We start from the raw sequence: 13,932 nt of genomic DNA on the forward strand, positions 1-13,932 counted from the left end.
CAAGTCCCATAAACAATAACCACTCTCGTGGCCTTTGAGCAAATTATATTAAAGCACCATCTACCTGTAGGGTGAGGTAAATCATCAGCCTGAGGAATTTATTCTAACAGAGATCAGAGATAATTATACTATGGATTGTGGAACTGGTTGTTTTATGTGTCACAGAGTCCCAGCTAGAATCTGGAATGGAGAGCAGCATGCCTAGGAAATTCCTTCGGTGTTTTGATTGTTTTGTCTCTATCAGTCACTCTGGATTTTGACACGTAGTTATTTTTTTTTTAATATAATTGTTGGAGTATGTTAGAGATGAGAAGTCTGTGCATGTATTCTTATTCAGCATGAGAGCCAAACGTCAGAGAGCACAAAGAACCAGATATGATATGACAGCTATTTATTTTCACAATGATTAAATAAATACAATAAAAACCTGCCAGCAGTTCTCTTGTTTTTTCTCTGCAAGCAGTACCACGAAAAGTTTTTTTTTTTTCATTTTTTTGACCTTGTAAAAAAAATTTAATTCCATACTTTTTCTTCTACTTTTACAAACTGGATCTGACTGGATCCGGTTGGTTTCTGACTCAATTGTTGATGTTTTGAGATGAACTTTAACCTCGTTCAGAAGATATTTTTTTAGTTATTTTAGGTGTTCCTTGATGAGCTGAGATGACTGTGGACTACTTTTTCCAGATGACTTTCAGACCAATATCGGGAATATTATTACTGATTAGAATTGAGTTCAAATTTTAAAATAAAAAGTTTAAAATAATTATCAACATAATTTCAAATTGGGCTCAACCAGTTTTAGTTTTTTTTATGTATTTGATGGATTCAGGCACATCTGTGACTGGTTGTTTCTATCTGTAGATGACTATTTTCAAGTTTGTTTGTTTTTTAACGGTCATGGAATGATAGTCTCTTACCAGTTCAAGTCTACTTCGTTATTGAATTTTATACTGTTTTCAGCTTTGTTTCTGAGATCTTTTGTTTAATTTCTGACTAAAGACAGACTGTTTTATTAATTTCTGGCTGGATTTGCCTTCATTACGTGTTCGTCACATCATGTAACTCAGGCTGGACGTCTCTATGAGAAGAGCTGAAGACTGGTGGCGAGGACCAGGAGGTGCAGGAAGACGATGAAGGAGGTGGAGGGTTTGGAGGCGCCCCTGCTGGCGGTGGTCTGAGATGGGGTTGCTGTGGTGTTCACAGAGGTGCTGTTGTTGTCGGTGCTGCTGTTTGTGGAGGCCGGAGATAAGAGCGGGCCCAGGTTCTCTGTCAGAAAGTTCTGGAAGCGGCTCACTTTGCTGAAGACCATCATTGTGTCGGTAGTAGTAGAAGCAAAATCAATCTTAAATTTTATTAGAAGTCAGAGGAGGAGGTCAGACAGACATGGAGGAGCCAGGTTGCGTATGGCCTTAAATATAACAGGAGAATTTTGACTTGTATACTGAGCTGATCAAGCTGAGTAGGACAGGAGTGATGTGGTGGATGGAGGAGGGATGATTGATGCTTCTTAGATGGAAGCAGACAGACGGGGTAATGTTGTTGATGTAAGATTGAAAAGATAGTGTTGTCAAGGATGACACCCAGACTCCTAACATGGGGGGAGGGTGGAACAGAGGAGTTGTCGATGGTGACAGAAAAGCTGTTGGTTTTGGATGAAATGTCAATGAAGAGAACCTCGGTTTTATTGTTGTTTAATTTCATCAAGTTTTGGGTTTTTATTTCACTGAAGGCTCACTGAGGGAGGTAGGCTGGAGATCAGATGAGGGTTTACTGGTGAAGTAGAGCTGGAGGTAAATGATGGAGAGGAGGGGCCCCAGGATAGAGCCCTGGGGTACACCTGTAGTGACAGGAAAAGGGATAGATTTAAAGGATTTGAGCTCAATGAGTCTAATGGAGGCTGGGTGGTCCCAATGGAAGATACTCTATTGAGAAGGACAGTGTGACAGATGGTATTAAAGGCTGCACTCAGGTCGAGGAGAATGAGCATTGTAATGAGTCCAGAATTAGCTGCCATTTAAACCGACACTAAGGAACTTTTCAACCTTAACAAAACATTTTAATATCTTTTGTGATGATACATCAACTTACAACTAGTTGAATGACCCCTCTGTCACGGGCTGAGGGCGTCAGTATTGCTTTCACTTGGACTAAGCAACTGTGAGGAGGGTGGTAGGAACCCTGCACACTAAAAAACTCCAAATGTGCGGACTGCTTTACGGCATGCGTCACATCATGATATAACATTGTTTAGCCACCATTAGATTCATTACCTCGTCGCCATCCGTCCTTCTTACAGCCACTGGAAACAAACAAAGGCAAGTTCAGACCGACAGCATGCCACCGGAAGCAGCATTTTACGACATCACGCGCTAGTCCTCATGGGAACTGTAGTATTCCTTCAGGCAAAACACTACCGCTTTTGTCCACTGGCGCTGCCAAAATCAACGAAAACTGAAAGTTCCTCAGTGTTGCTTCAAGTGGTGGTTGGTAATTTTGATAAGTGCTGAGAGATGAAGGGTAGATTGGAGATTGGATGCCAGTTATTGAAGTTGTACCAGGTTTTTTCAAAATTAGAGTGATGGCAACAGTTTTGAAGGATGTGGGAACAGTTCCAGTGGTGAGAGAGGAGTGGATGATGGCAGAAATGAGGGTGACCAAAGAGCAGGGGTGTAGGCTCTGAGCAGTTATGTGGGGAGAGGAACTTGTTGATTGGTCCATGGCTTGGATTTCTGCTTGAGCTCTGTGGTTTCCAACAGTGTAGTGAGCTGGAAATAGGAGAATGGGTCCAAGTCAGCTGAAATGCTGAGGCGAGGGTTAGAAGCAAGCACCTCCACTGTAAACAGTGTCGGTGGAGACCTGCTTTCCCCTGCTGAGGTGCCGGAAAATTTGTCAGAATTTCTTGGATACTGACCGGTAGTCCTCCTCCATGGCCTCCCCAAACTCCTCCCAGACCTGAGTTTTGCCTTTACAACCCCTCAGGCTGCAGTTTGCTTGGCCTGCTGCTACCTGTCAGCTGCTTCAGGAGTCTGACGAGCCAACAAGACTCGATACCTTCCTCAGCTTGACAGTAGCCCGGTTCGGTGTCCACCACCAGGTTCGGGGATTGCAGCCACGGCAGGCACCAGAGATATTATGACCACAGTTCTGAGCAGCTGCTTCGAGAATGGAGGTGGAGAACATGGTCCACTTGGACTTAATGTCCCCAGCCTACCTTGGGACATGAGAAAAGCTCTCCCGGAGGTGGGAGTTGAAAATCATGGTGACAGAGGGTTCCATTAGATGTTCCCAGCAGACCCTCACAACATGTTTGGGTCTGTCAAGTCTGGTTTCCTCCTCCTCCAGTGAATTCAACTCACGACCAGGTGGTGATCAGTCGACAGCTCTGCCACTCTCTTCACCTGGGTGTCCAAGACAAGTGGCTGGAGATCAGATGACATGACAACAAAATCGATCATAAACCTCCGACCTGGAGTGTCTTGGTGCAAGTGCACTTATGGACATCTCTGTGCTCGAACATGGTGTTCGTTATGGACAAACTGTGGCTAGCACAGAAGTCCAATAACAAAACACCACTTGGTGGCTTGGAGGCTGTTCGACCCAATCAGCCCCCTCCAGGTGTCACTGTTGCTGCCACATGAGCGTTGAAGTCCCCCAGTAGAGCAACTAAGTCCCCATTGGAGCACTGTCCAGCACACCTCCCAGGGACTCCAAGAAGGCCAGGTACTCTGCGCTGCTATTCGGCCCATAAGCTGAAACTACAGTGAGGCACCTATCCCCGACCCAAAGGCGCAGGGATACGACTCTCTCGTTCACTGGGGTGAATTCCAACACATGACAGCTGAGCTGTGTGGCTATAAGCAAACACACGTCAGCCTGCTTCCTCTCACCATGGGCAACGCCAGAGAAGTGTAGAGTCCAGCCCTTGTCGAGAGGTTGGGTTCTAGAGCCCAGGGAATGTGTGGAAATGAACCCGACTATATCTAGCCGGTACCTCTCAACCTCCGTCTTAAGCTCAGCCCCCTCCCCCGGCTCCCGGCCCCAACGGTTCCCTCGGTGGGTGGTGAGCATGGCTCCAGGGTGGGGCCCTGTTAAGCTGCATTTTGTAATAATGGTGCATTTTGTAATAAACATGGACATGATTACAAAATACACTTGCAACTTTTTTATTGTCTGCAAAATGAGCCGTGTTGTGAGAAAAAAAGTGCATCTCAGTAGCAACACTTTCTACAATATAGCCTAATAAACCAAACATGCTTCTGTAACCCAGTTTCCCTTTCAATATATCATTTTACCTTTATCGAAACTATGAACCCTGATCTGCGACCTTAAAGTGGTGGGGGAGTGTGAGTGCCAGCGCGATCCCAGGAGCTATGTTGTTGGGGGCTTTATGCCCCATGTAGGGTCTCCCATAGCAAACTGGTCCAGGGTGACGAGTCAGACTAAGAGCAGGCCTAAAACCTCCAATGAGAAACGTTAAATCAAGGACTGTGACATCGCCCGGTATGGCGCAGCTAGGGTCCCCCCCTAGAGCCAAGCCTAGGGTTGAGCCTCGCAATGGGCCCTGTGGGCAAAGGCCCAGCCAGGCTCTGCCTGAAGGGGCAACGTGGGCCCACCCTCCGGCTGAAGCACCACCCGCCGAGGGAACCGTAGGGGCCAGGTGCAATGTGGATTGGGTGGCAGCCGACGGCGAGGTGCTTGGTGACCCGATCCCAGGACACAGAGACTGGCTCTAGGGACATGGAATGTCACCTCTTTGGGGGAAACAGCACCTTCTCAAAATGTAATAATTTATTACATAATGCGGCAAAAATTAATTGGTTACAAAATGCGTTGGGGCAGTGTATTACAAAATGCGACAATTTATTACAAAATGTGAGAATTTAATACAAAATGCGGCTTTATTACAAAATGAAACAACAAAATTATTACATTTTGGGCATTTATTACAAAATGCACCGTTATTACAAAATGCGGCTCAACAGGCCCTGGCTGTGCTACAACAGGCCGTTGTTTTTTCCGTTTTCATAAGGGCTTTTGAACTGCTCTGTTTGGTCCATCACCCAGGACCTGTGGCCATTGGAGACCCTACCAGGGGCATAAAGCCCCCCGACAACATAACTCTTGGGATCATGTGGGTGCTCAAACTCCCCCACCGCGTTAAGGTGTCAGGTCTGGGGGGAGAGTGCTATACAAATAAAGTTATTAAATAGTTAACTATAAGTATACATGCGAGGAGCTGTGAGCTGCCACAGTGTGGCCGCTGGGGAACACTCAGGGATCAAGGGTCTACATCGTAACTTAAAGCAGAACTCTGCAACTTTTCTATCTCAATAAATGTGTTTCAGAATCCCTGTGGGGGTAAACAAAGACTTGTCATGGTGATTCTCCTGTCCCTTCACTCTCCCCGGGGTCTGTGTCCTGAAAACAGCGCTTGCAATTTCAGAGGAGCGGACCCGACAACATCTTGCGAGAGCAAGCCTGCTTTACGGCACTCATACGGGATTACAAGTATAAAAGCTGTTGGAGGTCGTTTATGACAGTGAGCTTTCACAGGAGACCAGTAGGGGGAGTGCTAAAGCAAATCTTGCATAGTACTGCTTTAAGTTGTATTAACTGGTAAATGCCCGCAATATGTTTTTCACAGTGACAAACTTCCAGTCATTTCCTGACATGTGGACTGAAGCAATCATTGGCTGACAGTAGCATGCTAACTAAAGGATTCATTTATCAAACAGATGTTAACATGTAGACCTGAAGGTGGTGGAAATACATGAAAGGCTCACAGTGTCAAAAAAGTACTTGGGGTGCTGATTAAGTTCATGAAGTCATTCTGTGTCAAAAACATCAAGATAAATATTTCTCACATGCACTTACGTTTGGGTGTGGTAGCTGGAGGGCTGATGGTGGTGGTTCCTGGATCTGGGAGGCCTGTACAGGTGACACTCAGGTCGCTGTTGGTCCCCGTGGACGTGAAGGTGACGTAGCCTGGCTGGTCGCTGACGATTTGGCTGTTGATCCAGCTCATGTATCGGGACACTCGGGCGTACACCCCAGGAAATTCAGCCGTTTATTGTGGACACTGATGCCAGCAATGTCGGTGTGGGAGCGGTGTTGTCCCAGGGAGAAGGGGAGGCCGAGCAAGTCATAGCCTACTACAGCAAAGCACTGAGCTGGACTGAGCAGAACTACTGTGTCACCCGACGAGAGCTGCTGGCGGTGGTGTTGGCTCTGCGGCAGTTCCGGCCGTATCTCCTGGGCCGGCCGTTCCTCCTCTCCACAGACCACGCTTCGCTGACATAGCTGCTGAACTTTAAAGACCCCGAGGGCCAGGTGGCGCACGGGATCGAGATCCTGCAGGAGTTTTACTTTGAGATCTGGCACCGGGCGGGGCGCCAACACAACAACGCTGACGCGCTATCTCGGCGGCCCTGTGCAGCAGCTGAGTGCCGTTACTGCCAGCGGCAGGAGGAGCGGGGACCCAAAGTCCAGAGTGCGGACGTGGTGAGTATCACCCATGGTCTCTCACTCTCTGTTGCTGAGTTACAGGCATCCCAGGTGGCTGATGAAACACTGAAATTGCTCCAGAGCTGGCTGGAGGCGGTGCAGCGCCAGGAGTGGACTGGGGTGGCTGGCTGTGCGCCCGAGGCAAAGGCGTACTACTCGCAATGGGGCTGCTTCGAGACCCACGACGGCCTGTTGTACCACCGCTGGCAGGCGCTGGGTCGAGGGCACGACCTACTTCAACTGCTGGTTCCAAGAGCGCTCCGCTCCACGGTCCTGGGTGTTGTCCACGGTGCGGTGGGACCAGACACTATGGCATCGCCAAGACGCTGCACCGACTGCGGGCGCAATTCTACTGGCCGGGCTGCCGGCGGGACGTCGAGCTCCACGTCCACTGCTGCGACACCTGTACCGCCCAGAAGGGACCAAGCCAGTGCTCTCAAGCGCTGCCGCAGTGGTATCTGATGGGGGCCCCCATGGAGCGTGTTGGGGTGGACATCCTGGGTCCATTCCCCATCACTGACTCCGGAAACCAGTATTTTTAGGTCGCCATGGACTACTTTACCAAATGGCCCGAGGCATACGCAGTTCCTGACCAGAGTACCTCCACAACCGCCGAGCGGCTGGTGGAGGAGATGTTTTGCAGGTTCGGCGTGCCGGAAGAGCTCCACAGTGACCAGGGAAGGAACTTCGAAAGCCTGGTCCTTGCGGAGGTCTGCAGGCGGCTGGGAGTGAAGAAAACACAGACCACACCGCTCCACCCCCAGAGCGACAGTTTAGTGGAGCGTTTCAACCGCACCTTAGCCACACAACTTGCCATACTCACCAGCCACCACCAACGAGACTGGGACCGCCATCTGCCCCTGGTCCTGTGGTCGTACCGGTCCGCGGTACAGGACTCCTCCAAGTGCACACCGGCTGCCCTGCTTTTTGGTCGGGAGCTGCGGACCCCCATGGACCTAGCTTTTGGGCCACCACCGGAGCCAGAAATTGCCACAGGACCCGAGCTGGACTACTTTCAGCGACTAAAAGAGCACCTGCGAGTGGGACACGAATTTGCCCGACGAGCCCAGGAGGACGCGGGGCTCAGGCAAACGCGTGCCTATGACACTCACTGCCGGGGGCAGCCCCTCACCTAGGGACAGTGGGTGTGGGTGTACTGCCCCCTCCGAAAGAAAGGTCTGTCGCCGAAGCTCTCCACCCACTGGAATATATATATATTCGACATATCACATGTGACAGAGAACAATCCATAACCATAGCACTTATGACTAACAGAGAGACTAACAAAAAATCAATAGCTAACACCAGGACTGACAGAACTCGAACAGATTATTAATAATTTTTTTTTTTTAATTAAACACTACACAATCAGCTACTACTACTACAAGGGTATAACAAAGGCATCTTGGTCCCCCCTCCCCCCCCTTTTTTTTTTTTCTCTCCTTCCCTACAGCAGATCACTATTAGTTCAACCCACCACAGGAAGACAATTTAACTAATTCCACACGTAGAATGTGAAGAGTGATTAAAGATCAGCGAGGTCATGCAAATGTAATAGTGATAGTGATAGTGTTCATGCATATATGACCTCTGACCCCTACGAAGGCCAGAAGCAGGCCAGAGAGGCCGTCAGGGCCCAGACCCCCAGCCAGGACCGGCACCAGAGGGTCTGCATCGCTCGTCACGCCGCCACCAGCAGCCCGGTCACCTGGACCCTTATTGCTTGTGGCTTCGGGGTTTCGGGGACTTTTAAACCCCTTGGGTTGGGGCTATGTAGCAGCCGGAGGGGCCGCTAGTGGCTGCTGCCCTTATTGACTGTGCCTCCAACTGCAAACGCTCATGGGTAGCGGGACTGTTGGGGCCGTTTCGGGCGTTCTATGAGTTCTGTGTGGTTTATTTGCGTTTCCTTTTATTATGGGTGTGTTCTGTTGTTTGTTGTGCTGATGCCACTGTCCAGATTTCGACCAACTACCTTCTGTAATTAGCGGAATGCCCTCTGGAAGGGCTGCCAAGAATGCACGGCGGAGGTAACTCGCAGATCAACACTTTATTTTCACACACGCATCTGATGATCTTGCAGGTTGCAAACCTGAAACAAACCCCACAATTCCACATCAGTCATGAAATATTGTGCCCCATTATGCCATGATTGTTCTTAACTTTTAACTCACCGACACCGTGTACACTCTTGAATGAAAACCTCCCAATGAACGCACCACAAACCACGCCCCCTTACGGCAAGCTTATATACACAAATCCCTCCCACACGCATCAACCACCCGCACGTGTGAGCAAATAATGAAGAATAATCAAACACAAATATGCATCCTTCTTATAAAGCTACCAAAAATATTTCTATCTCTTCCCTCACTGGAAAGTTATACACCTCCCACCTGGTCCACTGATTTCTCAGATCCAAGAGGACCACTACAATCTCTTAAACAAACTAAACTATAAATGAGATTCAACAATAACTTTGAGGACATAACCAAATGCCCATAATCAAATACACTGTCTTGTAATGTTTTAATTTCCTCCACCGAAACACACCACCAGCCTCCCAGAAGGATGGTGGTGGGGGGGTCTTGATCCACAACCGAAACACACCATGGCGGGGAATCCTCTACCGAAACACACCATGGTGGGGAAGGTCTTGATCCATTACCGAAACACACCATGGTGGGGAATCCTTTACCGAAACACACCATGGTGGGGAGGTCTTTTATTGCTCCTCCACTGGTAACAAAACTACCAGCCTCCTAACGTCCCTGTGTAGGATGGTAGATGGGCATTGTCCGACTGCCCAGCTCCTCTTGGACCGGCCACAGAAGACGGGAAGGGTTTGACATGTCTTCACTTTAACATCCCGCACAACACCTTTGTTGTCCGGACATGCCCCCACAACTCGACCCAGTCTGAACCGATCCCTGAGTGCGTTTTGGTCAGCCAACCACACCAGATCCCCGATCTTGACGTTCCGAGCAGGTGCATGCCACTTTTGACGGACAAACAGTCCAGGGCCTGCCAGCTGGATCCATCGCCTCCAGAACTTGTCCACCTCAATCTGGATGGCCCTCAGACGCACGACAGGGTAGGCTGGATACTCGAATCCACGAGTATCTCCACTGGGCCCAGCACGACCAAGTAGTAAAGAGTTGGGAGTGATGACTTCCACGGCCCCATCTTGCACCTGGGCCCTAGCGCCAATAGGTCTTTCGTTTGACAGGTTGGCAGCTAGATAGAGGAAGGTTTGAAACTCTAGTACCGTCAGGTTACCTTCCTCACACACACTACTTAGTGCTCTCTTCAGTACACGGACTGCTGCCTCCGCCGCCCCATTGCGATGAGGGGAGTCTGCTGGGTGAAAAACCCACACCCAGTCTGTTCCTTTCGTTGCTGCTTTCTGCTGGATTTGATCCTTGTCTACGCCGTCGAGGAAGTCATACAGATCTTTCAGCACTGGTCTTGCGCCCACAAAGTTGGTCCCTTGGTCCGACCACAGTTTTCTTGGGTGACCTCTGAGCGCTGTGAAACGCTGGTATGTTTTCAGGAACCCTTCGGTTGATAGATCTTCCACGACGTCCGCATGCACTGCTCTTGACGCCATGCAGCTAAACACCACACCCCAAACTTTCATTTTCACTCTTCGCCTCACAGTGTCTCTCACAATATAAGGACCGAAGAGGTCCAGCGATGTAAACTCGAAAGGTGCAGCTGGTTCTGTGCGTTCGAGTGGAAGCTCACTCATCACCTGCTTACACATCTTAGCTCTGGACTTCCGGCAGTGCATGCATGCATCAATGACGTTTCTTGCCAGTCTTGGCCCCTGTATTACCCAGGCTTTAGACCTCACCCGCAAAACCGTGCCAGCAACACCCTCGTGGTTAGCTTCATGGGCCTCTTGTGTAATGAGGGTGCTAATCCATGCTCTGTAAGGGACCAAGGGCACTCTCGTCTTGAACTGGCAGACACTCTGGACCCTGCCATGGCACCACAGGAGTCCTGAAACTTTGCTCTGGCTGACGACGAGTCTGTTCAGAGTTGTTACAGGAAATGTGACTCCTTTCTGGGAGGCCAGGCACAGGTCTTGGAATGCAGTTTCGAGCTCGTTAACTGTCAGGGCTACCTCCCACCTTGCTGGAACAGGGATCTTTTTAACCTTAGCCAACCACTTCTTCACGGCCCTGCGAACGTAGGCAACTACTCTACAGAGCTTAGCTAGAGAGCTGTACTTCGTTGGGTTCACTTGGTCGATGAGTGCAGCTCCCCACATTGCCTCTGGTTCGTCAGATTCATTTGAGGTTGAATCCGTTTTATTTACTTTTGAATCTGAAACTTCACTGATTCCATCTGTGGTTGCTTGAGCATCACTGACGGGACTTTTTCTCATGGCCACTTTCTTGGCCTGGGCTCTTGTGAGAGTGGCAGAGAAGGCTTTTCTCTGGAGTTTGCTCACAGTCTCTCGAGCATCAGCCGCCACTTCGGAAGCAGATTTCATTGGCCATCCTTCGACTGGACCAGACAGGAATGCGGGGCCTTGTTGCCATGTGCTCTTTCCATCAAGCCGTTCAGGAGAGGATCCTCTTGTGAGCAAATCAGCGATATTGAGCTCTCCGGGGATCCACCACCAGTCACCTACGGGCCCAGCCTTCTGGATTTCTCCCACTCTGTTCGCAAAGAAGGTCTGGAATCCGTAGCTCTCCCTCTGGATGGCTCCCAGTACCGTCTGACTGTCAACGAAGTGGTACCACCTTTCCACATCTATTCGACCGTGCTTCACCACATAATCCTTCAGGCGTGTGGCAAAGACAGCCCCGCAGATTTCAGCCTTCACTGCATCACCTTTTTGGTCAAGTGGCGTCAGCTTGGCCTTGGATTCCACCAGTCGAGTAACCACACCATCAGGTGTTTCCCACCTTAGGTACAGCACAGCACCATAGGACTCACAGCTCCCATCAGAGAATGTGATCCCCCAAGGTTTACCTCTCCAGCCGGAGGGTGTGAGACTTCGGTGGAATCTGACTCTACTCAAACGGATGTATTCTTTGAATAGCTCTATGGCCTTCCCACGGAGTTCGTCAGATAAGGGCTCATCCCAGGTGTCCCTGGTCAACTTGCCAGCTTCCTGGAAGGCTCTTCTCACAAGGATCACACCTTTCTGTTTCAGAGGTGTAGCCAATCCAATTGGGTCATACAGGCCGGCGACTTGGCTCAACAAACCACGACGAGTCAATAATCAAACACAAATATGCATCCTTCTTATAAAGCTACCAAAAATATTTCTATCTCTTCCCTCACTGGAAAGTTATACAGCCACTCTGACACCTTGCTGTGCTTAAACACAGGCGGAAGCCGGTGGAAAGTAGTTTGGAGTGTTGCGAGGCACCGTGCAGGCCCTCGACGGCGCTCCGTTTGCGCGTCGCGCTCAGCGGGAGAGCCAGTGGCCAAGCTCGCTGGTGCGTCCCGCTTACACAGCAGCAGTGTGGCAAGTGTGTGGAGGAGAAGGCCGGTGATAGCGCCGTGCATCCGGGTGCTCCGCTCACCATTCTCTGATTATCATGTAGCGAGAGAAGGGAGGGAAAGAGCCCCACCGAGCTGGTATGCTTAGCCATACAAGTGCGGGAAGAGGGGAGAATAGCTGCTCCTTCGCAATGTGTCACAAAAGCCATGTGACAGTGGAGACGGTGCAGAAAGGCGCCCTCGCGTTGCGTGGGCTCCTAGACGCGGGGACGCCACTGCCACTGCTGCTGCCGCTGCTGCTGCCACATGTGTGGGAGCCGGTGAGACGGCGCCATAAAGGCCACTCGCCGCTGGGTTACCTCGAGCGGCAGAGCGAGGCAGGCAGGCAGGGAGGCCGCTGGCAGTGATGCTGCCAGGCAAGGCAGATAAAGCAGCGCTAGTGGTGAGCTTGCTCCAAGAGCGGTGCCGTAAGAGTGGCAGGTGAAGAAGGCCCGACGCCCGATGGCGATCCGTCGCGGGCCAGCTTGTCCATCTTGATCCGGTGTCTTGATCACGAAGGTCTTGAAAGGCTTCTGTAAGTGTCAAGGGCTGAGGAAGAAGAAAGGGTTTGCGGAAGCATCCTCCTGGGTAATATACCCTCAGGGGTGTGGCACTGTGCCATCACGCGTCGGGGATTAGTGCATCAAGCTTTCTTTGTCTCAGTGGATTGGCTAAGAGAGAGGAGTGCCACTAGCGAATCCCATAGGCAGGCTAAGCACTTACGAAGTAGAACCTGTTGACCAATAGAATCTTTTAATGTCGTAACTGATGATAGAGAAATTTAGAGGCCTAAAAAATGACAAACAAGTCTGCAGAAGAGTTGAAAAAACACCGAGACTGATGATTACACAGCATCAGCGCAACACAAGGGTATGACAAGGAAACAAAACTTCAAAATGCCACAAAATGTATAAACAAAATGTTTACCACAAACAGCGATAAAGAAACTCTAAAAACCAAAGATATACAAAATAAATACAAATAAAACTGATTCTAGGAAAAAGACACAGAATTGATAACTTGAAGGAATTAATTGTAAATGCTCTGAGAAGAGTAACATTTTCGGGACCGAGTTGGGTTTCGTTTAGGGACTCTGTGGATCATGCATTATGAAAGTTATGAAAGAACCATCAGGTCTGATGCAAAGGAGCAGATTGAAGAATGAGCAGCAGAGTGTCACGTTACCGCGGCGACTACAGGAATTCAAACGAGTCAGACTGCATTGGGTTTATTGCATAGAGCTAAATACAGCTCAGCATCACTCGCATAGGGTGTATTTCACAACCGTCAGACCCCAGTGATGCTTTTCAGCAACTCCTCGTCTGGTCTTCACATTTTCAACACGCCTTCCTCTGGGTCAAATATGTCCAATTTGCTTTAGAACTTATCAAGTTTGAGACATAATATGATCACCAGATTTCTTTTCCTGTATTTTGGCTCATGAGGCATCCATCCACAACACTCTACCTTCTTTATCCAACAGGACAGACAGAGAGACAGACAGTCCCAGACAGTCCCAGACCCACACTCACAGCAACAAGACATTTTCATTCACCACTTAGCCTCAGACATGTTTTCCAATAGAGGGAGAAAATCACCCACACAGGTAAACTCTATAAAAAAATCCTGATCAAACTCAAACCAGTAATATTCTCACTGATTGGTGGTTCGAACCACACTGCAATGTTTCAATCACATTTATGAGACAGATTTCACTTCTTACATGTTCATGATGACTGTTTGTGTCAGACTGGGGTTAAACATGGAGAAATCTACTTTTCACATTTTGTTCCTTTAGGGAATATTTCTAAGAAAAACTTAACTTACATTGTATGCAGATGATACACAGATTTTTTTATCTGTGAAACCAGATGATATTGATCAACATGTCAAACTTGAAGCTCGTCTTAAAGACATTAAATCCTG

This window comes from Salarias fasciatus, chromosome 4, assembly GCF_902148845.1.
Source record: "Salarias fasciatus chromosome 4, fSalaFa1.1, whole genome shotgun sequence".
NCBI lineage: Eukaryota > Metazoa > Chordata > Actinopteri > Blenniiformes > Blenniidae > Salarias > Salarias fasciatus.